Raw genomic sequence first — 27,562 nt, forward strand, 5'->3', positions numbered from 1 at the left:
TGCCTCTGTGCAAATATCACATTTTGTAACCTAGGCTATGTAAAATGATAATACCTATCCTTCCATTCCTCATCCAGCAATCCTTTTTCTCTTATACTGTTTCTTCCCCCATAGTTTCTGTTACCACTCAACATATAAGATAATTATTTGTGTATTTCCCCTGCAAGTAGTTTGTAAGTTTAATGAGAACAGAGACTTAGTCTATTTTATTAAACTTTATTCCCAGAGCTTAGAATAGTACCTGGATCATAGTGGGTCTTCCACAAATATTTGTTGAATGAGTGGATGATGAACATTGCTGGTTTTGGCAGTTTTGAAGACCCACATCTTCAAGTATGGCATCTGCCAAGGCAGACCTGTTCTGGAGTGATGAGCAGGGCAGTGACTTCAGTGTTTTGGCTTGTTCTGACTCGAGATACAGAGTTGTCCTAGAACTGTAAAAGTTTATTGAAAAATTTCTTGTGGAAGTTAGTTTTTATGTATACAGCATGCTCATCTTTTCTGGGAAATTCTGGTGGTCTTTTTGCCATCAAATGTACCTTATTAAAGAAATCTGAAAATTCATTTTTTTGTGTGTATAAATAAGTTGAAGTAAAAAATTTGGCTATTTTTGCTTTCTTTTTTTATTTTTATTCTTTTGGAATAATAGGGGAAAATGGAAGGAGGATGAAAGAACAATGCTAAAAATCCTGGAGTTGATCACATGTGCAAAAACTGTGGTGCAAAGGGCTGAAGAAAAAGGAATCAGGTAGGAACCTGGAAATAAGGTTTTGGACTGGATTGATCCTCCTTTGGAGGCTATATCACACATCACTTATGGAGACATCCTCTTGGACCCCTCTTAACTCCAGCCATAGTTGGGGTCACCAGCTGCATGCAGGTGTTACTTGAAAAACTGTACCTTAGCCTTACTGTGTGTTTCTTACTTTCTGCCCCAGGGCTGCTCTGCCTACACTAAGTGGTTGCCTGCAGAAACCCAGTTGGGCATTCTGGAGCATATACAAACCTTCAGATGTGAGGGCAAGCCTTAATTAAACGGTGATGGGAATTGATAGATAAATATTTCTCAGTTTAATCTCTTGGGTGAACAATTCTGAGATGCATTCTTCATGGTTGTCTTAGAGGGTCCTGGGGGATCAAGTCTCAGTTTTCCACAGTGGCGAGGAGCTTGATTGCACTGACTTCTCCTCTTCCCTCTTGTGCTCTTCCCAGTCTCCAGCTCTGGGTCCTTGGGAGCACACCCCAAAATAAAATACCTGTTACACCAGACCTTGCCTCAGGCTCTGCTTTGTGGAGGAACCTAAGCTAAAAGGTCAAGAAGAAAGCCTTTTTTGTTCTAATTGCTGGGGGAGCACAACTTTCTGTAAACACACTTGGCTCTGAAATGCTTCCTCTTCACTCAGAGACCTCCTCTTGGCCTGTATAATAAAGATCCAGATCCTTATTACAGAAATTGAAGCAAAGTATATTGCACTCTTACTCTATCTACTTGTACAAACTTTTAACTTGTCTTATTTATCCCAAATATGCCATCCATATTTTGCCTGTGTGTGTGTGTGTGTGTGTGTGTGTGTATGTGTTTTCTCCCAAGGATTAACTCAAGTCTCATATTCTTCTAGAACTTTCCCAAACACTTAGCTTAAAACAATCCTGCCTCCTGTCCACCCTAGCTGCACTTTTTGTTTGGACCACCCTTTCGGTACTTATGCCATGGTGCCTTAAATTATTATTTATCTCTTTATTTATGTATTCTGGCTCAACTTTATTATAATCATCTGTGGGAATAGATTGTATCTTACAATCCAATATCTCCAGCAGTACCTCACACAATGCCCTGAACAATAAATGCTACTGATGCTGAGACCGACATTGTGATGACATGATCCGAATCAGTGTTTATCAAAGTGTATTCATAGACATTATAAGAACAAACATGTTCTGTGTTAACTTAATTAACATAGGAAACCCTGGAGGACTTCTCTGAGTCTTTAAATTAACTGACTTTCATTGTAAATCTCTGAGAGGAAAACACAATACAAGGTTTTCCCAAACTTGTTTCGCCATGGATAATTTTTTTCATGAACAGTTACCTATAGGCTAGTCTCTTGAAATGCATGCTTAAACTATTTCCAAATACATGGGTTGTCTACGCTGCATAGAAATCCAAGGTATCTGGGGCAGAGCGGGGGTGTAGAGAATGGTGTTGTAGAGTGAAATAATATATGGTATAAGAGAGGCTTACAATATACATGAAATATTTATATCCTAAAAATCAGTAATGAACACATGTCAAAATTTGTCAACCATGCATGTTGAATATATACAAGCTGATGGGAAACATAGAAGTGTAACCAGATTTGGTTGGGGACAACCTGGTCTCCAGGAGGTACATGTGGCTATGGAGTTCTCTTGCAAAAATAGGGCTTCAGGAAGCTTGCTTTGGTGTGACAAAGTAAGAATTCATATTAGACTCACCTACAAGGATCATTGCTTCATATACCAATCATTTCCTTCTGTTCTCAGGCCCATTCCTCACCCTTCTTTTGCAATCTCCATTTCTCTGGCTCCCTTACTAACCTACTTCAACTAAGTCTGTCCTATGGGAGGCTCTGGAAGGAGGGAATGGAGGGCAAAGGAAGGGAGAGCTGTCTGTCTGTCTGTCTCTCTCTTTCTGTGCTTCTGAGAGTGTTTTTCCAGTTTCTAGCAGGGGCTGCATCTTTTCTGATGTTTCTGGGTTCTATTAATGTCTCCTCTGTCCTCTAGGTGTGGTGGTGATCTCCTGATTTGGTTAATCTCTGGGTTGCTTCACCACCCCTCTTTGTTTTTTATCAATGCTTCCTTCACCCTTGCAGCCAATTCCTTATTTTAAATTTTCTTTGTTGAAAAACCTGGAGTAGTTTCTGTTTTTCTTCTGTTTTTCTTGAGTCCTGGGTGAAATGTCACATATTTGTATATTGCATCTCCTTGACTCTGCTCCAATCAGCGCAAGGCCTCATGCCCTTTTTCATCTCTCTGCAGTGCCAGAAACATAGGAGGTACTCAATATATGTTAGGTGAAAAAGATGCATGACCAGTTCCTTTTATGTTAAATTCATTTACATTCCCACAGAATTTTATAATATTTATGTGTTATTGGTACAAGAAAGAAAATTCTTTCTATGAATAAACTGAGCATGGGGGAGAGCCACTTAAGGAAAGTCAGAAATTTTCTCATTCCCAGGGCATTAGAGAGAATAATTTTTTAAAAATTGAAGTACAGTTGATTTATAATATTGTGTTGTTTTCAGGTATACAGCAAGGTGATTCAGTTATATATATAAATATATATATTTATATATGTTTCAGATTATTTTACATTGTAGGCTGTTACAAGGTATTGAATATAGTTCCCTGTGCTATACAGTAAGTCCTGTTGCTTATCTATTTTATGTGTAGTGGTTTGTTTCTATTAATTCCATACTCTTAATCCCTCCCCCTTCCCTTTCCCCTTTGGTAACCCTATGTTTGTTGTCTATATCTGTGAGTCTGTTTCTGTTTTGCATATAGATTCATTTGTATTATTTTTTAGATTTGACATATAAGTGATATCCTATAATATTTGTTTTCCTGTGGCTTACTTCACGTAGTATGATATTCTCTAAGTCCACCCATGTTGCTGCAAATGGCAATATTTCATTCTTTTTTACGGCTGAGTAATATCCCATTATATATTTATACCATGCTTTCTTTAACCAGTCATCTGTTGATGGGCACTTGGGTTGTTTCCATGTCTTGGCTATTGTAAATAGTGCTGCTGTGAACCTTGGGGTGCACGTATCATTTCTAATTAGTGTTTTCATTTTTTCTGGATATATACCCTGGAGTGGAATTGCTAGATCATATGGTAATTCTGTTTTTAGCTTTTTTAAGTTTTTTTTTTTCTTTTAAGGAACCTTCATACTGTTTTCCATAGTGGCTGCCCCAATTTGCATTCCCACCAACAGTGTAGGAGGGTTCCCTTTTCTCCACATCTGCTCCAGCATTTATTATTTGTAGACTTTTTGATGATGGCCATTCTGACAGGTTGAGGTGATACCTCATTATGGTCTTGATTTACATTTTAGAGAGAACAGTTTTATTAGGCCAACTCTCCTTAGGAGGAAAAGCCTTTACTCTAATAGTCCTTTTTGTTTCTTTTCCCTAAGTCTTAGTCTTTAGAGACCATCACCTCCAAACAGGCTGGAGAGAGGAGACACCTCAAGAAAGGAGAGACTATTTTTATCTTCTAATTTCCAAAAGTATGACAGTGCTTTATCTTAGGCAGCTGGGCTGTCATGTCTCCAACCATAATGCCTCAGAGTGGCATAATTTCGGTTTCTGTTTAGCAAGTGGGGGGTTGGTGTTTAATTACCTTTTGTTTGACAATGATAGAGACTTAGATGGATCGAGAGATAGAGAAAGCAAGAAGTAGACTAGAAGACCTTTCAGGGGTTCTTCCAATTCACTTATTCTATGAATAAATTTCACTTTCCTCCTACTAATTCAGAGAACCTCCAGCATATCCTGGTCTATACTGTACTGTAGATTGTTCTTGATATAACCATCACTTGAAAGTATGAGAGGGTCTGTATTTGTCTGGGTTCTCCAGAGAAACAGAACCAATAGGATATAGATATAGATATAGAGATAGAGATAGAGATAGAGATAGATATAGATATAGATATAGACATATAGATATAGATATAGAAGAAGATCTATTATGAGGCATTAGCTCATGCAATTTTGGAGGTCAGCAATCTGCCATCTGCAAGCTGGAGGCCCAGAAGAGCCAGTGGTGTAGTCCAGTCCAAACCGAATGGCCTGAGAACCAGGGGTGCCAATGATGCAAGTTAGGTTGTGTTTAATGTTTGCTGTAGCCTGTAGGTGCCAGAGCCTTCAAGTTCCTCTTTCATCCTTGTTTTTGTCTCAACTGTTAATTTGGGCTTCCCTAATTTTGTATGTTGACAGATGGTAACTAGACTTATGGCTGTGATCATTTTATATAATTTTTTTATAATACATGAAGGGCTCGGAAACTCTGCTATTAATCCACCCGTTTTACAGAGAGAGGTAATATAAGTGAGGTTCTGTTCTTAAAAGTTAATACATATAAATGAAAATTTTAGAGTCCTCTTGTTCCACTAGAAGAGAAATGGAGTGATTCTCTGTGTGGTGAGTCACATAAGGGAGGCATTAGGGTAGGTTTAACATGAATAAATCTTGATTTCCCCTTGTTACTTGATTCAACTTTATTCCTTTTGGATTGCCAAAGGCCTCTGTGACAACACTGCCTATAGTTTGGAGGGCATTTAGGTGCTATATATTCTGGTCCTTTATTTATTCATTAAAGTTTTGTGCTAACAACAACAAAAAAGTTGAAATAAGTTTGGCAAGTTCTCAGAATGATGATGGTTTGACTTTGGCGCCATCTCATCTCCTGGCTCAATCACCACTCAGGAATTATGGTTTGTTAGTGAGTTCAGGGATGGGGTCCATGCCCTCATCATGTGACCTTGAGTCAGTGCCCCAAATGACATAGATTTCTCACTATGAAAACAAATATAATGGTCACACTAAACTAATATCTCAAAGCCTGTGAATTGCTAGCTTGAGGGAACAATGTTGGTGCTGGATTTTCTGAAAAAGAAAATCACATTCCACAACTACCTTTCAGTCTATGGAAACGAAAATTTTAAAAAATAGAGAAAAAGAAAAACTGCCAATCCAGATACAAAGAGTGGATTAGGTGGCTTTTGCATGATTAGTGAGGTTCTGATAAGAATGGACATTCCTCGCTAGCATAATCACTGTTATTCGGAATTCAGGAAGTGTTTTACAGTGAATGAATAAATCACTTGAGTCAACGAACAAGATTCACTAGTTGTATTCGGTAGCTTTCACTGACTATTTCTTGTTTCTTTGGCTGTAGCAACTTGACTCTAAGTTCCTTGAGGACTATATCGTGACATTTATTTCTTTATATTCTTTACCACACTAGTTTAGTATTAGAGTTATTACTTAATGTATGAGGGTTTTTCCAGGGAAACAGAACCAATAGTATATATGTATATACAGTTGATGCTTGAACAACATGAGTTTGAAATGTGTGGGTCCACTTATGTGTGTTTTCAGTAAATATGCTCTACAGTACTACATGATTCATGGTTGGTTGAATCTGTGGATTTGGAACTGCAGATATGTAGGGCCAATTGTGGAACTTGATCATCCTCGGATTTTGGTATTCAGGGTGGGTCCTGGAACCAATCCCCTGAGTGTATAAGAGGAGATTTATTATAGGAATTGGCTTGCATGACTATAGAGGCCGAGAATTTCCACGATCTGCCATCTGTAAGCTGGAAAACCAGGAAAGCTGGTTTAATTCAATCTGAGTCCAAAGGCAGGAGAACTAGGAGCACTGATGTCTGAAGGCAGGAGAAGATGGATGTCCTGGCTTAAACAGAGAGCAAATTTGCCTTTCCTCCTCCTTTGCTTCTATTCAGGCCTTCAACAGATTGGATGATGCCCACCTACACTGGCAAGGGCATCTTCTTTACTCAGTCCACCTATTCAAATGCTCATCTCTTCCAGAGACACCCTCAGATACACCCAGAAATAATAGTTTACCAGTTATCTGGCATCCCTTAGCCCAGTGAAGTTGATACATTAAATTAATCATTATAGGCCCCAGTTAATCATATTTCAAAAAGCAAAGCCACGGCAAACAAAATTCCTTGTACTTCCTAATGTTGAAAAAACTGTTAGGTTGGGCAGTCTCCTGGGTATATTATCTCATCAGTTTTCAGGCTTAGGTGGAGTACACATTTTTTTGTAGTCTTAAAAAAAAAACCTTCAAACTTCTCAGTATGACAGTTAACCCTTGACTACATAAATACAAGGAGGGAAAAACAGCATCTTAATCTCTTTTTTTTAATGGAGAAATTAAAGCAGAGAAGAATATCTAATGTATGGTAGCAGCATTCGAAGAAAACTCAAACTCCCTTTCTCTGTTGAAAATGTACCAAGGTCAAATCCACACCCAGCTTTCCTTCAGAACATTCTTACTCCCTCTACCATGTTTTTGACTCTTTTGGAATCTCGAGTCTCTTCTTCTTCACCTCTGTTCTTGTAGACTAGCATTGTTCAGAGTTTGTTCTTGGACTCCTCTGAAGGTGATCCCTGTTGATAAGAAAGTTTGGGAGTCACTGTCTTAGTTTATCTGATTCCCTGTCTTCATTTCATTCCCCACCAGGCTTGGATTTCACTGATAGTCGTAGTAATGTCCTCAATTCTTTCTACCCCTTGCAAGCTCACCCCATCTACCCAGTCCGCCTTTTCCTCTAGGTGAATCCTTCTTCTAGTGTTTGTGTTCTGCTCTGTTTTAGGAATACGTGTGGAGAAAACTATATGACCAGCCAGGTTGGCATTAATACAAACTCTAGCTAGGCTTTCCACAAAGCTCAGAAACCTTCTTACTTGTCCTTGATCAGCTTGTTTTCTTTTCCCTTACAGCAGCTATTTTAAAATGCACTAGTTTCTTTAGGAATTCTATCCCTTTTCATTCTTATTCTCAGGCAGCAATATATCCATAGTCTTTCTCTCTTCAAAGAGAAAGTGGAGACCATCAGCAGAAAGGCATTGTCTCTGTTCTATTCCTGTCTCCCTTAAAACTTGTCTGTGAGAGATCCTATCCCATCTCATAGGAAGAGGTCTCTCCCTTATTTTAAAGTAATTCCTCCACCTATATCCTGGGTCTCATTCCCTCCCTCTTTCGCATCTTTCATGTCTCTCTTCTACTGGCTTTTTCTCCCTAGATGCAAAAATATCCACAGTCTAAAAAATGCCTTCCCTCACTTTCCTTATCTCATGTTTTCCTGTCACCACTTTCTCCTACTTTATCAATTCCCTTTGCTTACTTAATCTATCATAATCTGGCTTCTGCTTCCAATGCAAGTATTATTAGTTTTATTCGAAACTACTGAATAACCTCAAAAAATAAGTCATCCATAATTTCAACAATGAAAATAATATAAAATAAGAACCGATTGCTTTCCTCTCCATTCATCTGATACCTCAGAAATGGATTGATAATATTAGAAAACTTAACCATTTGTCTCCCTTTTATTGTGTTTTTACATTGTTTATGGTCTTATTTTCTATAGAGAAACTTTGGATTTTTATTTGGTTGGTACTCTGTTTTTTCTCTTTGTGGCTTCTGAGTTTCTAATGTTGTTTAGGAAGATCTACATCTCAAGGTTATAAAAATATCTCAAAATTTAAAATATATTTATGTACACTTCCACTGCAGGAGGCATGGGTTTGATCCTGGTCGGGGAAGTAAGATTCCATATGACCCACCATGCTGCCAAAAAAAAAAAAGAAAAGAAATAAAATGTATTTATGTAGTTTTTTTTTTCTCATTTACTTCCTTATGGCTGAAATTTACTTTAGGATTGAACAGTTTCTTCTACATGGATAGCAGCTTGTCCCAACTCCAATGTTCTTTAAAAGAATACATCTTGACCCACTAAATTGAGGTGCTGTTTTTATTAAATGTTAAATTTCTGAATATACTTCAATTTGTTCTATAATCTGTTCCACTGGTCTACTTTCCTGTGCTGTTCCAGTACGATAATTACTGTATTTGTTTACACAAACCTTATGGTAGACAATATCTGGCAGGTTTGCCCTATCATCACTATTCTTTTTCAGAATTTTCTTAGAAAATTGTTGGACATTTCTTCTTTTGGTGAATTTGAGAATTATTTTATGTATTTCCAACCTCTACCCACCCTCATACCAAAAACAAAATAATATTTGGGATTGTAGTTGATATTACATTAAATTTGTGCATTAGCTTGAGAATGATAGACTTTCACGCTGCATAGCATGTGGGGTCTTAATTCCAACCCGGGATTGAACCCGTGCCCCCTGTGGTGGAAGTGTGGAGTCTTGACTGCTGACCACCAGGGAAGTCCCAAAAATGGTAGAGTTTTTAATGCTATTAATTATTTCCATCTTCATGTTCTAGAATTATAATGTGTTTCTTCATTTATTCTATATTTTCAGTAGGTCTTATACTTTTATTGTTAAATGTATTTCTAGGTGTGTCTTATACTTTTATTGTTAAATGTATTTCTAGGTTTTGTCATTTTTTTGAATTGTTCCTAACTATGCACCCCCCACACCATTTTAATTTTTAACCTATCAGTTCTAATATGGAAATAATTTAATAAATTTTACATATTTATCTCTTATCTAGCCAACTTACTAAGTTCTCTAAATTAGGGTCAATAGCTTTTTGGTTGAATCTTTTGTGTTTTCCAGGCATGTGCCAAATCCTCTGCAGATAATTATTTTTATTTTTTCTCCACAAATTTATTGATTTCTTTAATATTTTTATCAAGTTTAGAAACTATTCTTATTTTATAGAGTTATTTTAAGCTTAGGAATATCTGTTTCAATATCTCAAAATTTTTCTGGCCTTTACTCGTGTAATCACATATTTTCTCCTTTAATTTTTTAATGTAGTAAATTATACTAATATATTTCTTAAAACTTGGACATCTTGATTTTCTGAAATGTTTTACTTAGTCATAGAATATAACTATTTCAACATATTACTGAATTTGATTTGTTAATATCTGGTTTCAGATTTTAATTTTTGTTAACTATAAGCATGCTAGTTTTCTTTGTTGGAATAGCTTTATCAAGTTTTGGCATTAGTATTATGCTAGAATTGTAAAATGAATTAGGAAGAGTTCTGATTTTTCTCCCCCTATACTTTGAAGTAGGATAACATGGGAATGATTGTTCTTTGAATTTAGAGGTAACGTACCTACAAACCTCCTGAATCTGCTGCCATTTTTAACAGTAGAGCTTTAATATATATTTTCTCAAATTCTGTAGATGTTGGATTGCTTAGGTGTTCTACTTATCATTGAGTCAGTTTTGGGAATTTATATTTTGATAGAACATCACCTGTTTTCTTTAGATTTTAAAGTTTGTTGGCAAAATAAAGTGGTAGGTATTGTTTGTCAGTGATTTGTGATCACAGAAGACATTTTATAAATAGAAAATGTTTCTGTATAAAAACCAGCCTAGCTCTAAAAAATGTAAATTGGATCATTTTTTTCACTTGCTAACTCTTCATTGACTTTTTATTACATATAAAATAAAATCCAATCTCCTGACCATGGCCCACAGGCCTATATGAAAATCTGGCCCCTGCTACATCTCCAACCTCATCTTGTGTCACTTTGTCCCATGCTTTAGTCACAAAGGCCTTCTCTGTGTTCCATCAATACAAGCTTTTACTCCTTTATGACCTTTATATTAACTGTCCCTCTTTCCTCTATTTAATAGGAATAAATAGAGTGCTTTATTGGAGAATAACGTGGGGATCATAACTTAGGTTTTTCTGACAAGGTGACACTGAAGCTGTCACTTGTAAGATGGGCAGAAGCCTCAACTTCTTATCTATTAGGTTTTCATAAGGAACAAATGAGATAATATTCATGAAATATTTTAGTAAAGATAAAGATGCATAACTGTAATCTCCCATTATTATGCCATTCATGAATAATTATTATTATTAGTTTAATTTAAACATTGCCTTGCAATGAAGGCACAGTGTAGAATGTAGTGCAAATTACATTTTTTAATTATGGAGCTAAAATTTTATTTTCAGTTGTAACAATCCTGGGGCCAGCTCCAAAATGCCATACATTTGCGCCTTAGTCAGTGGGAGAAATCCCTGGGCTCCTCCAGTGGGGAAGGAGGGGAAAATTTCTTCACCACTTGGGACATGGTGTGGTCCGGGTTTTGCAGCTTTCATTAGCTCCCTGGCAGGTAGGTTGGGTTCAAATCCTGGTACTGTTTATCTCTGTGCTATTTCTGAACACAGTCATCACAACAGCCAGCTTCACGTTTCGGAAAGTTACAATAGTACAAGGTTTAATGCAGTCATGAGGTCTCTACCTAAAGAGGGATCCAACAATAATATTTTGTCTTGACATAATGAAGAAAAATCCCATCCTTTCCAAGTTAAGCCTGAGAGTGGGAATGAGGTGTTTATAAGAGATAAGGAGAAATACAAAGAGAAAACCAATTGGGACAGAATGGGTAAAAACTTATGATGTTATAGCACTTATTATGCCAGACACTATTCTAAGTGCTTTTCAAATATTGATTCATTTAATCCTCAACAACTCTATGAGGTTGTTATTTTAATTTTCATTTTATAGATGGGATAACAGAGGCACAGAGAGGTAAGTATACGGTCACTGGGTTAAAGGGGATTCAAACCCAGACTGTGTGTGTTCAAACTCCATGCTTTTGACCCCTATTTGGTGAAAAACATCCTAAATTGGGGAATTCCTTGGTGGTCCAGTGGTTAGGACTCCACAATTTCAGTGCTGTGGGCCAGAATTCAACCCCTGGTCAGGGAACTAAGATCCTGCAAGCCGCGCAGCAAGGCCAAAACAACCACCACCACCACCACCACAAACATCCCGAATCAAGACTGCAGCTGGGAAAGGAGACAAATACTGGGTGTCCACAAGTCCCATAGCTGCAGATTGATTTTTATGCACAAATAATCCCTTTATTTCAAAGCAATACAAAAAACTAATTGACTGGATTCTATCACTGGAAAATATTTTTTTTCCAGGGTTATGAGGAACAAAGAACCGCCTACTCTGTATTCGATCCTCAGCAGAGTCAGAGGAATGAGGGCCTCTAGAACATGGGAACAGCTGTTTGTGAATTTTTCATGATTAGACTTATTCTCGCTCTTACACTAGAGAGTAAGAAAAGAAAGTGTGGTACTGGGTCATAAAATCTTTTGGGTTCAAGGGTTGATTTGTGGGTGGGTTCTGTGTTCTGTCAGTTCCCTGACCCTTTGTATGTAGGTGAAGCAGTCACAAAGAAGTAATTATCAAAGTGAAAAAAGTGCAAGTAGCAACTTCCACAATGTCTGATGGTTTCATCATGGTTTTGGCTCATCTAAGTCCTTTGCCTTTCCATATAAATTTTAGAATAACCTCATCTGTGTATACAAAACACCCTGCTGGGGTTTGATTGGAATTGTGCTAAGCTTATACGTCAATTTGGGGAGAACTGACACCCTTATTATTTTGAATCTTCTGATCTATGAACTTTCCAATTATCCTGGTCTTCTTTGATTTCTTTCATTATATACATAATTAAAGCACACAGATCCTGTACATGTTTTGTTTCATTTTCTCTGGAGCAATTTAAAATGGCATCCTATTTTAAATTTTGGTTTCCATATGTCCATTGCCGTATAAAGAAATGCGATGGATTTTGTGCATTGATCTTATAATTTGCAACCTGGCCGAACTTGGCTTTAGGAGGTTAAAATTTTTTTATTGTGATAAAAAGCATGTAATATGAGATCTACCCTCAACAAAATTTTAAGTATACAGTACAGTATTGTTTATTATAAGCACAATGCTGTGGAGCAGATCTCTAGAACTTTTCACCTTGCAAGACTGAAACTTTTGTACAGCAACTCCCCTCTCTCCCCTCCTCTGGTCCCTTGCAGTCACAATTCTACTCTGTTTCTGTGAGTCTCTTATCTTGGGTACAGCTGACTATAAGAAAGTTCTTACTTAACTAAGCTAAATAACAACCCCTCCCTCCTCACCTTCTGGTAGAAGAGACCCTACCAGAAGAGTCCTTTTGCTTTTCCTTTTCTTGGCTTGAGGGAGATCAAGTTTTCATGCTTCTGGTTATTAGTTCTGCAGTTCTGAGAGTGATCACGGTATCAAGTATCAGGCACAGCAATTTTCTCAGAGAGAGAGAGAGAGGGAGAAAGGTATTTTCACAGAATTAGAAAAATACTGTAAACAGAATCTGAGGACGCGAGGATTCTAGGTTTTACGGCACACCCCAGACCCCACCCCTTATTAGAGGATATGGTATAAAGCGAAGCAGGACATCATGGTAGGTTTGCTTCATTTATCATCAAGATGGAAATCCAAGCATTAAAGATACTTTGAAAATGTTTTAGGTAAATAAATTTCCCATTAAATCTCTGAGGCTCCTGTCTTTATGGATCTTTGTATTCTTTGCTCAGGCTAAAAGGTCCTTAGATTTGTGTTTGGGGATCCTGAGTTGGGTTTGTTCTCAGCACATCATTTTTCTGAAAGGCCCAAGTATGGCATTACTTCACCCTGCTGTCCCCACAAGGTCTGGGCAATGTTCTTGGAAACATGAATATGATCTCACCCAGTTGGAAGAAGGGTCACATAATAAAATAATGGTCCCTCTCTCAGGCCATTGCACACTACTAAAATATATTGCTTCTTGACCTTTTGGCTAAGATCCCATGTAGAACAACTAAAATATTAGCTTCCTGTCAGCTTTACTGCACTCAAGGCTATGTTTTATGATAGCTGAAAGAGATCTTGTGCCTTGTGGGGGCCCAGATGAGTCCCTTTGTGATAGCTGAGTTTGTCCAAAAATGCTGGATCATAGACTATCTAGACCAATAATCCACGTAATGCTGGAGTCCTCACTGCAATGTTTGCTGATATTTCTAGCTGGGGTTGTCCAGCCTGAACTTGAATACCACCAGTGAAGGGCAGGGGGCTCAGAGACAGCCCATTCCACTTTGCCTGACTATTTGTCTGACTGCAAAAAAGTCCTTCCCTTTGCACTGAAATCTGTCTTCCTAAAACGTAGGCTCATTAATCCTTTCTCTCCCATGGTCTATGCACAGTAAGTTGAATCCCTTTTTAACTGTTTGACAATACCTACTGTTTGTTCCCCAAGTCCTGTCTTTAGGTTAAATAACCTAGTCCCTTGAGCACATTCTCTTGGAATGTGCATTCAGGCTCTTTTACCCAGCATATCCTAAACATACTCTAATGTGCGTCAAGAGTTGAATTCAGTGCTGAGCTATCTACTTTCTCATTCTCGATATTATATATTTATGAGAGGGCCATAAAGAGCAATTAGATTTCTTTTGGAATCATATCATGTTGTTGACACATATTGATTTTATTATTAAAAAATTCCCGTCTCTTACATACTGCTACTTGCACAGTTGATTTTTGAACCCATGTATAGGATCTTGTACTTACTCTAATTTTATTTGTTATATTTGGTCCATTGTTCAAGCCTCTTGTGCTCTTTCTGAACCTTTATTCTTTTATTAACAATATTTGCTGTCCTTTGGGATTTTTACCATCCACAAATTTGTTGAGCTTAACTTCCATATTTGCATCTTACTCCTTGGTATCAGCAGGGCAGAGCTAAGGACAGGGGGCAAGTAAAAATGAAAATTACAGTCCAATAATGAAATAAGATTACTATTTACTCTAATATTAATGAGCTATGGGTCTAAACAATAGAGTAATATTATGTTGTGAACCTGGTGTGGTGGGAAAGATTGATATCTCAGTAACCTATGCTCCTTATGATATGGCTTCTTATTTTAAAAAAGAAGTCGGTCTCTTTCTGACTTACTTCACTCTGTATGACAGATTGTAGTTCTATCCACCTCATTACATATAGCTCCATCTCATCCCTTTTTATAGCTGAGTAATATTCCATTGTATATATATGCCACATCTTCTGTATCCATTCATTTGTTGATGGGCATTTAGGTTGCTTCCATGTTCTGGCTATTGTAAATAGTGCTGCAATAAACATGATGGTACAAGTTTCTTTTGGGATTATGGTTTTCTTTGGGTATATGCCCAGGAGTGGGATGACTGGATCATATGGTAGTTCTATTTGTAGTTTTTTAAGGAACCTCCAAATGGTTTTCCATAGTGGCTGTACCAACTTACATTCCCACCAACAGTGCAGGAGAGTTCCCTTTTCTCCACACCCTCTCCAACATTTGTGGTTTCCAGATTTTGTGATGATGGCCATTCTGACTGGTGTGAGGTGATACCTCATTGTGGCTTTGACTTGCATTTCTCTGATGATTGGTGATGTTGAGCATCTTTTCATGTGTTTGTTGGCCATCTGTATGTCTTCTTTGGAGAAATGTCTATTTAGGTCTTCTGCCCATTTGTGGATTGGGTTATTTGCTTTTTTGGTATTAAGCTGCATGAGCTGCTTGTATATTTTGGAGGTTAATCCTTTGTCTGTTGTTTCATAGGCAATTATTTTTTCCCATTCTGAGGGTTGCCTTTTAGTCTTGTTTATGGTTTCTTTCACTGTGCAAAAGCTTTTAAGTTTCATGAGGTCCCATTTGTTTATTCTTGATTTTATTTCCATGATTCTAGGAGGTGGGTCAAAAAGGATCTTGCTTTATGCTAACTCACATATATGGAATCTAAAAATGGTACTGATGAACTCAGTGACAAGAACAAGGATGCAGATACAGAGAATGGACTGGAGAACTCGAGGTTTGGGAGGGGGCGGGGAGTGAAGGGGAAACTGAGACGAAGCGAGAGAGTAGCATAGACATATATATACTACCAACTGTAAAATAGTCAGTGGGAAGTTGTATAACAAAGGGAGTCCAACTCGAGGATGGAAGATGCCTTAGAGGACTGGGGCGGGGAGGGTGGGGGGGACTCGAGGGGGGGGGAGTCAAGGAAGGGAGGGAATACGGGGATATGTGTATAAAAACAGATGATTGAACCTGGTGTACCCCCCCCAAAAAAAATAATAAAAAAAAAAATTAAAAAAAAGTCGGAAATTAGAGACAGTCTTTAAAAGTAAAATAATTTGTTAGTGTATAAAATTTATTGGGACATTTTTAGAGACATGGATAGACCTAAAGATTGTCATACAGAGTGAAGCAAGTCAGAAAGAGGTGAATTGGGAGATTGGGATTGCCATGTATACATTACTAATAAGAAAAAATAATCAAATTGTACACTTTAAATATATGCTGTTTGTTGTATCAATTTTATCTCAATAAAAGTTATTAAAAAATAAATAAAAGGTTCAAATGTGAGGATTCTGAACAATTAAATGTCTCAATACAAAAAAAAATTTTTTTTTAAAAGATAGCCCAAGATTTATTTTGAGACTCTGGTCACTTCCCCTAACCTCAATTGTTATTTAAGAAACAAAGACAAAACCAAACAAAAAAACCTTACTGCAGAGTAAACTTTTCAAAGTTGAGCTTCTAGATCATCTGGTTCAGTTAATTTGTGGCTAAAGATGTGGTTTTATTTAAACATCCCCACATGTAGGCTTTCAACCCTCCCCTTAAAATTAATTTCCATAATCCTTAACAGTGACAGAAAGATGTATGTGAAAGATAGGAAGGAACTCAATTGCAGTTGGTACATTCTGACTAATAAAGAGAAGGATTTAAGCTTCAGGAGATACATTTGAAGGATGAGTTGAATTTTCCAATTAGGAATGGAGGTAGCATGACTCTCCATGTTAAAGATTCCCAGGTAAGTTCAAGAGGAAAATAACTGAAGCTGAATTCCATAGGGAAGTAATAGTTCCCTTTCTGATTAATGACTGTCTGTAGGCAACACAGCCAGGACAGACAAATTGTTGCACTACATTCCAACTTTTACAAAAACTCCTTTCATCAGTTGGATGCTTAAACCCACTTTAACTTAGTCTAATTAATGGGATGTGTGCCGGTATGGATGGTCAGTAATGGGATCATTGTACTTTATTTTCCTTTTGTTTATGCAGTGTCATAGCTACATTTTTGGCCATGCTTTATGATGTTCTGACCTGGACTGCAAACAAATTCCTAGTCAAACTGTTGTGGGTTGTTTATAAAATAATTTTGGAATCTAGTTTAACTTCCGATCCACCTCTGCTACATGTACACACACACACACACACACACACACGCACATCTACTTCTCTCAGATAGTCAAAAATAGCTTTTTCAAGCACAAATATTGTAATTATAATCTATCTGTAGCTGAACATTATATTTGTGAAGCAGCACCTATCCTTGAAGATTTTTTACTTTTAAAGCTTGGGTCGTCTGTGTGATGGGTCAAAATCATCCTTAACCCAAAACATAGTCTCTGCTTTAACCATGGTGAACTCCTTGCAAATCTCCAAATGTGTTAGGATATAACTGCCTCCAGAGCTTTGCAGGTGCTCTTCCCATTGACTGGAATGTCACCTTCTCTGGCTCAATAATTTTTATGCATCAAAATGAGGCTGAGTACTTTATAGGAAGTTTTCCCTGATTCCTGGCATTTATCCAAATGCTCTCATGCTTATCTTTTACATATTAGGTATCACACTGTATTATAAAAGTTAATTTCCTTCCATATCTTTTATTAACATTGTGTACCTATAGATTGTCATGTATGATATGTGCTACTACTATCTGAGACATAATAGATACTCAACAAATATAATAAATATTCCTCTTAAAAGAGGGGGCCTTTCAGGAATTTCCTGGTGATCCAGAGGTTAGGACTCTGTGCTTTCACTGCTGAGAGCCCAGGTTCAGTCCCTGATCGGGGAACTAAGATCCCACAAGCGGCTTGGCGAGGCCAAGAGAAAAAAAGAGGGGGTCTTTCTTATTGTCCAGACTAGAATAGGTGCTTGTAGTGTATATTCTCATAGAACACTGAACTTCTCCTTTGCAGAACTTATATTCATAACTAGGTACTTACTTGTGTAGTTGTTTGATGTCTATTCCTCCCCTAGATTATAAGCTCCATGAGGACAGGGGCCACTTTTTTCCATTGTTCTAGTCTTGTTCTTGGCACAGTGCCCAGCACAGGGCATTTTCTCAGTAAGTACTTGTTAAGTGAATGATCAATTTAATAAGTGGATTTCTATGAGAGAAGTTGATGAGGGAAATCTTGCCCTTAGGTTTTAGTTTAATGTCAGGTGTTGCAAAGCGGGGATGTAATAGGAGAAGAGTAAAAATGTAAGAGAGGGTTTCCTGAAAACTAACTGAAATACTAAAGGATAGAGTGGGAAGAAGGCAGCAGGGGTGAGGATGGAACAAGGAAGGACAGCACCCTAATAAAAGGAGAGAAGTATGAGGAGCAGTGTTTATACCCCAAGTTGTAGCTGTGGGTGAAGACCACAGGCAAGTGTGAAGCCGGTGGGATGGAGGTGATTGGGGTTTACCTAACCTTGGGGTTCCAAATAGGGCTTTGGTTTAAAGATTTTTTTTTCATGGTCTCAACAATCCCCCTTCCAAAAGCGTCATGGCAGTGGAGAATTTTGACTTTGTTATCAGGCAAACCTGGTTGCAGAATGCAGCTACAACACTTACTAGCTGTTTGACTTTGAGTAAGGCATTTGACATTTCTGAGCCTCAGTTTTCTCATTTGTAAGAAGAGGACAATCATATTTACCTTGAAGAATTGTGTGCCGTGAAATGAGGTAATGTTTATAATTATCTAATTCAGCCCCTGGCTCACAGCAATTACTGTACAAATGGTAGAAGTCTTAATATTAACCAGACTTAACCTTTACAGAACTTTTGAATGGTTCTGTTCTTGGCCTCAAATTCAGTATTTTTAATAAACGGGTTGAAGCATTCTTATCAAATTTAAAGATGACACAAAGCTGACAAAAACAGCTAATATGTTGGCTGACAGGCTAAGGAGCCATAAACATCTCAACAACTGGGAAGGATAGGCTGAAACCAACAAGATAAAATTAATAGGGACAAATTTAGACTTTTGTGTTTAAAGAATCAGCTGAAACCAGAACAAGGGAGACCTCGCTTAAGAGCCTGTAAGAGAAAGGCCCAAGGGTGTTAGCTGACTGTCAGATTAACGTAAGCCAACTACGTGAAGGCTGCCAAAAAGTTAATGTGATCTGAGGCCATGGGATGGAAATAGAGCATCCAGAAGAAAGGAGGTGATCGTCCAAGTGTCCTCGCACTGGGCGGACAACATCAAGGGACTATGCTCAGTTCTTGGCCTGCGTTTTAAGCAAGATAGATCTAGAAGTAGGTTAATGAGAGGGCCAAAGCTCTGGAAATCATGTCATATGAGCAATGGTCAAAGGAACTGGGGATGTTTAGTCTGGAAAAGAGGAGACTGGAGTGGTGCAGGGATGGGGGTGGCATGGAGCATGCTGCAGCCTTCAAACATGTGAAGGGTTTTCATTTGGACAAGGTATAGCCTGCTGTGCCGTGTTTCAAAGGATGAAAGAAATATGATTGGAAGGAAGGAAAATTTGGTCAATATATGTCAAAGTATACTCGTAGCTGTACTTGCTAGCATTTATAAACCCTCACCATGTGCAAGGCACTCTACTAAGCTCTTCTAATATATTACTCTTCTTATATATTACTTATTTAATCCTTACAGTGATTCTGTAAGGCAAATATTATTATCCCCATTTTATAGATGAGGAAACTAAGGCTTAGAATGAAGAAGTGATTTGCCTAAAGCTCTGCAACAGGTTAAATGGTGAAGCTGGGGCTCTAACTCTGGTCGCTTATGGCTAGAAAGCCTGTGATTTTTAGCCCTATGGCACATTTCACCTAGAGTTTCCTGGGACATAGGACTTTCAGTGCTAAAACCAGGGCAGTCCAGGGCAAACCAGAATTATTGGTCACTTTAATTTCATAGTTTGTTTCTCCACATCCCCATGGCGGAGGAGACCTTTGCTTCCTAGAAAGCTGGGATTATAGCTCAGTGTCTGGCTTTGGCTCAAGTTTCAAAAGCAGTTCCAGAAAAATTTCACTGTTTAAATATGGAAATGGTCTGTCCTAAGTGGCAATGAGCATCTAGTTCCTGGAGGTAATCAGACTGAGACTGGATCCCATCTGATGGAGTTGCTGAGGCCAAGAATTCTATATTGGACTTGTCAGTAGAGGTCATTTCTACAGCCTCTTCCACCTCTTGTCATTATGTAATTCAGACAAAGAGGGCTCTTTCCTTGGATCCTGAGGAGATCCCCCAGGCTCTTTATCCAGAATTAAGAACATACTTATGGGGCTGGTTTGAGATGGTGTCTCAAGAAGCCTGAAACATGGACCCCTGTCTCCCTTCCTGTGTCATTGTCCCCTGCTAAATGTAGCCCAAAATGTGTATAAATGTTCTGAAATCTTTGCCTTGGAGCACACATGCTTCAGATTTTCAACCCAAGGCTCTTCCAAGAAGGATCCAGACACCAATTCATTAAGTATAGGTCACTGATGTGTTTATGTATTTAAAAATCATTTCAAAAAAGAGAAACAAAACAGGTCTCAGTCTATCCTTTGGAATGCGCTCATCAGTGAAATGTTATTTCATTGGTAGTCTTTAAAGGCCTCATGGCTGAGTGTCTGGGAGCCCATTAGTATTCTGAGGAAGATTTTAAGAACTTTTCTAGACCTTTGCAATTAGCCCCATGAGTGTCTGGGTAGTGTTGCCTTGGAAAAGTCTTCTTTTTTCTTAGTGCCTGCACTGGCGTAAAACTGACATAGAATAAACAAAGTGGCATCATAACACATTGGCCCCACGTAAGTTAGGACAGCCTTAGTGATGCTCTGCTACCTTTCCTGAACAGCCTGTGGGACAGTGAGATTACACCTTTCCCGAGGAGGCCTTTGACATTTGATGAGTCTCCCTTTCTAACTAAAGGAGATGCCATCTTATCTGTGACAATTTTTGCGTGTGCAGCAGGCAAACACAAGTGGCCAACACAGGGAATTCTCCATGGGGAAAACTGAAAACAGAACAAAAATTTCCAAAAAAAATAGCCAACCTATAAAAGCCTACACTTTATCCCCTCTGTGCTCTTCTTCTATGTATACCTTCTCCATGAGGGCCCAGCAACAAAAACACCAGCGTCATTTTTCACTTAAGTCTAACACTGCTCATGTCTATGTCCTTGAGTTACTCAGCTGTTGCTGTTTTCTTTACCAACAGCCATTGTTACTGAAGACCCATGTGGAGAGAAGCACTGTACCAAGTGTTTTACATTATTATCTTACTTACCCTTCAAAACAACTCTGAGGTAGGCAATGTTGTCCCCCTTTTGTAAGTGAGGAAAGTGAGCCTCAGAGAGGTTAAACATCCTGTCTGAAGTCACACAGCTGGTAAGTGGAAGAGCTGAGATTTGAACCCAGTTCTATCCAAGGCCTATTTTCTTTTCATTATGCTACTCTGCTTCACTTTGACCTGAATTTGACCTTCTGCCCAAAGCCTACCTGAAATATGAAATAGTTTTTCAAGACTTCCACCCTTGGGCTTCCCTGGTAGTGCAGTGGTAAGAATCTGCCTGCTAATGCAAGGGACACTGGTTCAAGCCCCAATCCAGGAAGATCCCACATGCTGTGGATCAACCAAGCCTGTGTGCCACAACTACTGAAGCCCGCGTGCCTACAGCCTGCGCTCTGCAACAAGAGAAGCCACCGCAATGAGAAGCCAGTGCACCACAATGAAGAGTAGCCCCCACTCGCTGCAACTACAGAAAGCCTGCGCACAGCAACAAAGACCCAACGCAGCCAATAAATTAAATACATAAATAAATTTATATATTAAAAAAACCTTCCACCCTCTAATACTTATAGATCATCACCATCTTTTACACAACTGAGATACTCTAATCCTGAAGCCTTAGAGACGTCTTCTTTCACATCAGAGCCTGGATCCTTACTGCATAAAGACTTTCGCTGGTTATTTTGAACTGCTCCTTCTCTATGGCCTCACAACCAGGATCATTGCTCTGCTTCTCATAAGGACATATCTTCATTGCCTTTAAGTCTATCCCTCATGCTCTTCTCACTGAACATTCTTTCCCCTGACAGAGATATAAGGTTATTTAATGTAAGGAGTATATTTTAACATCATAGTCTTTTGTTGATATACTTTTATTCAATCTTAGTTTCTAAGCTCCTGGAAAACCAAATCTCTTTAACTGGAGCTCTGCTGTATGGGGGCAGTGGGAGGTGAGTAGAGGATGCTTACTATCTGCGCTTCTCATGTTTTGATAAAAAGGGAAACTCTGCTAAGACTTCTGCCCTCTCAGCAGTTCTGGGGAGGAAGAGTCCACCCTCTCCTCACACTTCTTTTCTCCTTCCTTTGGCAGGAGAGTACCATCTGTTTGGTCTCTTCCCATGTATAAACCAATGGGATTACAGTTAAGTACGTGTTTCGATTTCCCCAACCTTTTCCTAAGGTAGAGTGGTGGTGGTGGTGGTGGTGGTGGTGGGCTTCCATTGAGTTGAGGTGGCATGCTTGCACAAAATTTTGGATCTTGGGAGGAGAGCACTTCCAAGAGGTCTACTTCCTGCCACATCTGGCTGGACTGGCATTTATAGAATGGTAGACAAGGAATTTATATCACAAGTAAGAGATAAGTCTGCTCTGCCACTTTTCTTGTTTGTACTTATTGATATTACCCTCAATTTGCTGTTTCTTTACAAAAATCTTTTTAAGCCACTTGTCCATTTTTTGAGGGCTGGTTTAGTTAAAGCTAGATGATGTAATTTGTAACTCACGCCTCCAGGCCTATATAAACTGAAATACGTGGCTATATAGGGAAAACAAGCAAACAAGTGAGGGATCCCTGAAAGTGTCTTTCCTTCGTGAAGTTCCCATTCATCCACTTGGGTGTCTCCTGTGGTGTGTGTATGTGACTCATGAGCAGTCAGACCATGTGTGGGGGTCAGTGCTCAGCTGAACAGGCAATGTGGATAAAGTTTAATTACTTTTTTATGGACAAACAATAAATATGATAATGAATAGATGTCCTAAGATTTTCTTAAGGAGGATTTGAGAAGAATTCTCTGCCAGCTCCCATCCCCCATTGATCAAGGTTTGCCCCCAGAGGTGTTGTTAATGCCCTGCTTTCATAGGTTAGGTGTGTGTGGCATTAATCAGGTCCCTCAGTGGTAGCAGGGAAGCCACAGGGTAGGAGGAAAGAGGCAGTTGTTAGGGCTGAGATTTGACAAATGTGACTAACAAAGGCTGAGACCAATTCCATTCAATAGTTTCATACAGTGTTTAATCAAGACTTCTGACTATCAACAGGATGTCAAGCAGCAGGATGGAACTACAGTATAGACTGTTCCCTAGGGCCCTGGACTCAACTGAACAAGTTCTACAAACCATCAGGATCTATGTCAGAAAGCCAGGTGGTTTTCTCCTGAAGTCTCTGTATTGACCTTTTCACTCGGCCCAAGGCATTAATCCAGGTGCAGGAGGGTATATCTGGATTGCACAGGCTCTACCTTGCCTGTGAGGAGGAAGTCTAAGGCAATTCACTCATCAATAATAACTCTGCCGGTGAGATGAGGCTGACCTGAATGCCTTTAAGACTCAAATTGGTGTCACTGATCTCTTCGGCTAAAGCCAGGAACAAATTTCTTAACAACGTTTCTAATGGAATGACTCCACCTGGAGGGATAAACAGCCACGGAATAAGCAACGAGTCAGTTATCTTTCAGGAGACTTTCCCCAAGTAACTAAGGGTGGTTGTGTTTCAGAAAAATCTCACAGATGTCTCAAGACTGTGTGATCTACTGCTGGTGGTTCCTCAAATCTTTGAAGGTGCTTATGACCAAGCATATGGTGTAGGTTGCTGTGGTCTTGGGGAGCATACAGGTGAATGTCTAGTGTCATCACAGGTACAGTCCTGGGGATGCACATGGTGCCTCTGGAAGGAGTATTGTTTATAGTTATTTGTATCCCCCAAGTGGGACCCACATCAGTTGGGGACACAGATTGACAGTCTTTAGTGTGGCCTCTCAGCAGGCTGGCAAGCATTAGAATATTCAACTCATGTCAGATAATTGAGTCCAATCTTCACCTTTGGAGGGATTGCCTGTAGGCAATCATTCTGTCCTGTCCTATTTGTCAACACCACCAATTGGGTAGTATTTGTCTGTCCCATGGAATGACTGAGTGATGGCTATGGGAATGGGGCTGGGGAGAGACATCCAGAAGGGCTGATAGGTGTTATGTGCAGGAGGTGCAGGAGCTGAGGCTAAGTGCCTAGTGTTTACTGTTGACTTCTCAGTAAGGTTAAGGGCAATGGCAATTTAACTGTAGTGAGATCTGCCTGGTGGAAGATACCAGATCCAGCTTAAGTTTAAGTTAAATTGGAATTTATGGCTCTTGCAATGATTTAAATCTAAGCTCTTACAATAGTTTGGGAGAACTGCAACAGAGAGTTTTCCTTTCCTGACACTACACAGTTTCCTCTCCACCAAATAACTCCCAACAGCTCTTTTTGGTGCCTAAAAATTCAACATTAGTGATTTTGTCTTTTGAGTATTGCCCTACTAAAATATAAACAACTGCAGAGAGATAAAATACATTGTTAGCCAATCAGCCCTTTCCTGAGGAACACATCTGCAGGGCCGTAGAATGATGGAAGAAAATTGAATTGAATTGAATCAGGGCACTGATTTATCTTGGTATACTCTAATATTAAAATAGTAACAAATTAAATGTTAATTCTTTAAAAAATTCTTATTAATTTAATTAGGCAATATGCACATAGTTAAAAAATAAACACAGAATATATTTAGTGCAAAATTTCTCTCTCACTCATTCCTTAATCCTCCATTTACCTTTCCCAAAGCAACTTTTACCAGTTATTTATAACATTTAAGTGATATTTTCTCCCCACTCCCATTATTTTTTTTTTAGCTCAAATGGCAGCATGTTAAATGGATGCTTTGCTTTAGTTTTACTTAGCTATAATTCTTGGAGATTGTTCTGATCTATACATAGGATTTTGCTTCACTCTTTTAAATAGCTGCAAAATATTTCATGGTATGGCTATAACATAATATATTTAACCAGTCATCCACTGATATTCATTTAGGTTTTTTTCCTATTCTCTACTGTAACAAATAGTGCTACAACAGATATTGTCTCAAAATAGCATAAACAACACATGGCTCATCCAAAGCGGAAAGCCCCTGGCATAGGTCTAGCAAGATGTACGCGTACCCCTTGACTCTTTCCATCACATGGTGTGTCGGACAGGCTTTTATGTGACTCCCAAGATCCCTACCTCCTAGTATTCACATTCTAGTATTCTCCCCCTCCCCTAGAGTGTTGGTGGGACTTGTGACTTGCTTCTAATCAGCACAATGTGGTAAAGGTGTTGAGATGTCGCTCCCATGGTTATGTTACATCATAGGAGACTCTGTCTTGCTAGCAGACTCTCCCTCCCTTGCCAGCTAGGAAAAGCAAGTTGCCATGAATCCTACAGATGCAAGGAACTGAATGCTGCCAACAACCCATAAGCTGGGAAGCATGTTGAGCTTCCCAGTTGAGCCTCCAGATGAGAATTCAGTCCTGGCCGACACTTTGATTACAGCCTTATGAGATTCTAAGCACAAGACCCAGTTACACTGTGCCTAGATGTCACACTCACAGAAACTGTGAAATACTAAATGTGTGTTGTTTTAAGCTGCTAAGTTTGTGGTCATTGGTTATGCAGCGATACAAAACTAATACACATGGGGAGGCGAGCTTGGATTGGGCGTGACTGGGCACACTATGGCTTTTAATTTAGGAGAAGGTTCCTGATCCTTTGCCTCCTCAAATATGTGTAAATTTGTAAGGAAGAGTCAGGAATTACTCAAGTAAGTTGGAAGACCCTCAGTTTTGCATTTAAAGTTATAGCCTTGCTGTTATGAGATACCTCTTGCTCTCAGATGCCAGAGCTTGGAAAGTTTGCATATTGGCATTGGTTTCAGCCAGATATCTTGAATCCCTTCTTGTTGAGCCTTCTTGCTGTTAGACTACCTGAAGGAAAATTACCACAGTCATCTAATGCACCAACTGCTATGTCTCTCCATGATATTTTTATATTCTTTTCTTTTTACACACGTGGAATTATCTAAGTAGCATAAATTCCTAGTAAAAATTCTAGGTCAAAATGTATGTACATTTAAAATTTGTAAGATATTGACAAACTGTCCTCCAAAAAAGTTGTACCGATTGATACTACCATCAACAATGAATGAGAGTACTGCTTGTCTGCACCCTTTCTCCCTTTTCAAACTTTTTGAGCTTTGTCAATGTGAAAGTTAAAGAATGATATTTAAGTATGATTATATTAATTTTTTTATTCTGGGGAAGGCTGACTTCTTTTCATATGGTTAAGAACTATTTATATTTCCTTTATTTGTAAGCTGCCTATAGCTTGTGTTTCATTTTTCTGTTACTTTGTTGATTTTCTTCTTTACTCATTAAAGTTTGTGTGTAAAGATTTCTTTACATATTAAAGAAATTATTTGTCTCTTGTTTGTATTGCAAATATTTTCCCAAGCTGTCCTTTGTCGATTTACTTCATTGGTTTTTTCATATAAAAATTATTTTTTTAAATGTAGTTGGGTTTTTCAGGTTTGTTTTGAAGTTTTAGATTTTGTGCCTAATGCTTTCCTCACTCTGAGTTTATGTATAACTCTTTCATGCCCTCTTCTATTGCATTTATAGCCTCTCTCTCTCTCTCTCTCTAACTCTTTGAAACAGTTTCATGTTGTATTTTTAATGGATACCCAGTTGTCTCAATATCATTACCTAATCATTCATTTTTTATTCACAGACTTGGACTACTATCTCCATCATAATCTAAATAGGACAGTTGCTTATGACCCTAAAAGAAGTTATCTCTAGAAACATTTGCAAGTTCATAATACATAACTTTATGCAGGATATTTGACCATTTTGGAATTTTCACTCAATATCAGTCATACCATGCTGTTAGTAGCATCTCTTGCATTTATGCTTTCCTTTTCATTTCCATTTCGCCTGCTTTATTCAGACTCTAGTCTAAAGTACTGTGGTGTCCTAATAGGTCTTCCTGCTTTTATCCTCATTTCAAGTCATCATACATATTGCATCCAGATTAAACTTTTTAAAAATTCCACTTTTGTCATATAACTTTCCTACAAAAAACATTACATTTCTCACTTTTTATTACAGGAGACAAACTTTCTGAGCCTAGCATTTAAGGCACTCTAAGTTGACCTTGTGGAGGTTTTTAAGCTTTGTCTCTCAGCTCAAGGCCCCTGTGTACTCTGCTCCTTGAGGCTGAGAGACTCTGAGGGCCACATTTCCGTTTTGCCAGTTGGGTTCCTGTTGGCCCTGCCAATAGGGGGTGCTAGAGGAAGACTGGAGTGCTAGAGGGGAGAAGGGACTTGCTGCTTCCTCCTCTCTGCTTCCTGTCTGCTTGCGGCTCCTATAAGTGTAGTTCCAGCCTCATTTTTCACTCCTGATACCACAGTGCCTTTCAGTAGCAGCAGCTGAATCCCGTTTGCCCTTTTCCTCACACTTGGAGAATCCACCTCCTTGAGACCCTTCAGAGACTCCAGTCCCAGCCTCTCCTCAGAGATTTGGGTCCCAGGCACATGGGCCCCTCTAAGTTTCTACAATTATTCCTCTCTGTCCCCCAGGCCTAAAGGTGAAAGTTGCTTCTTATGTTTGCTACCTCAGTGGTAGCCTAGAGTTCTCTTTTTACTCTTTCCTTAGTTAACAACTTTATACTTAACAATTGTTTATATCAAACTCTCTCTGTTGAAATAATTGGTGTGGTTTCTGTCACCTAGTGGAAGCCTCATTGGTACAGGCACGAAACCACTGCTTCGACTGTTTAAACTTGATACCCCAAACCAGCTCCAATGAGAAAAGTCTGCTCTTTC

This window comes from Hippopotamus amphibius, chromosome 11 (assembly GCF_030028045.1).
Source record: "Hippopotamus amphibius kiboko isolate mHipAmp2 chromosome 11, mHipAmp2.hap2, whole genome shotgun sequence".
Taxonomy (NCBI): Eukaryota; Metazoa; Chordata; class Mammalia; order Artiodactyla; family Hippopotamidae; genus Hippopotamus; species Hippopotamus amphibius.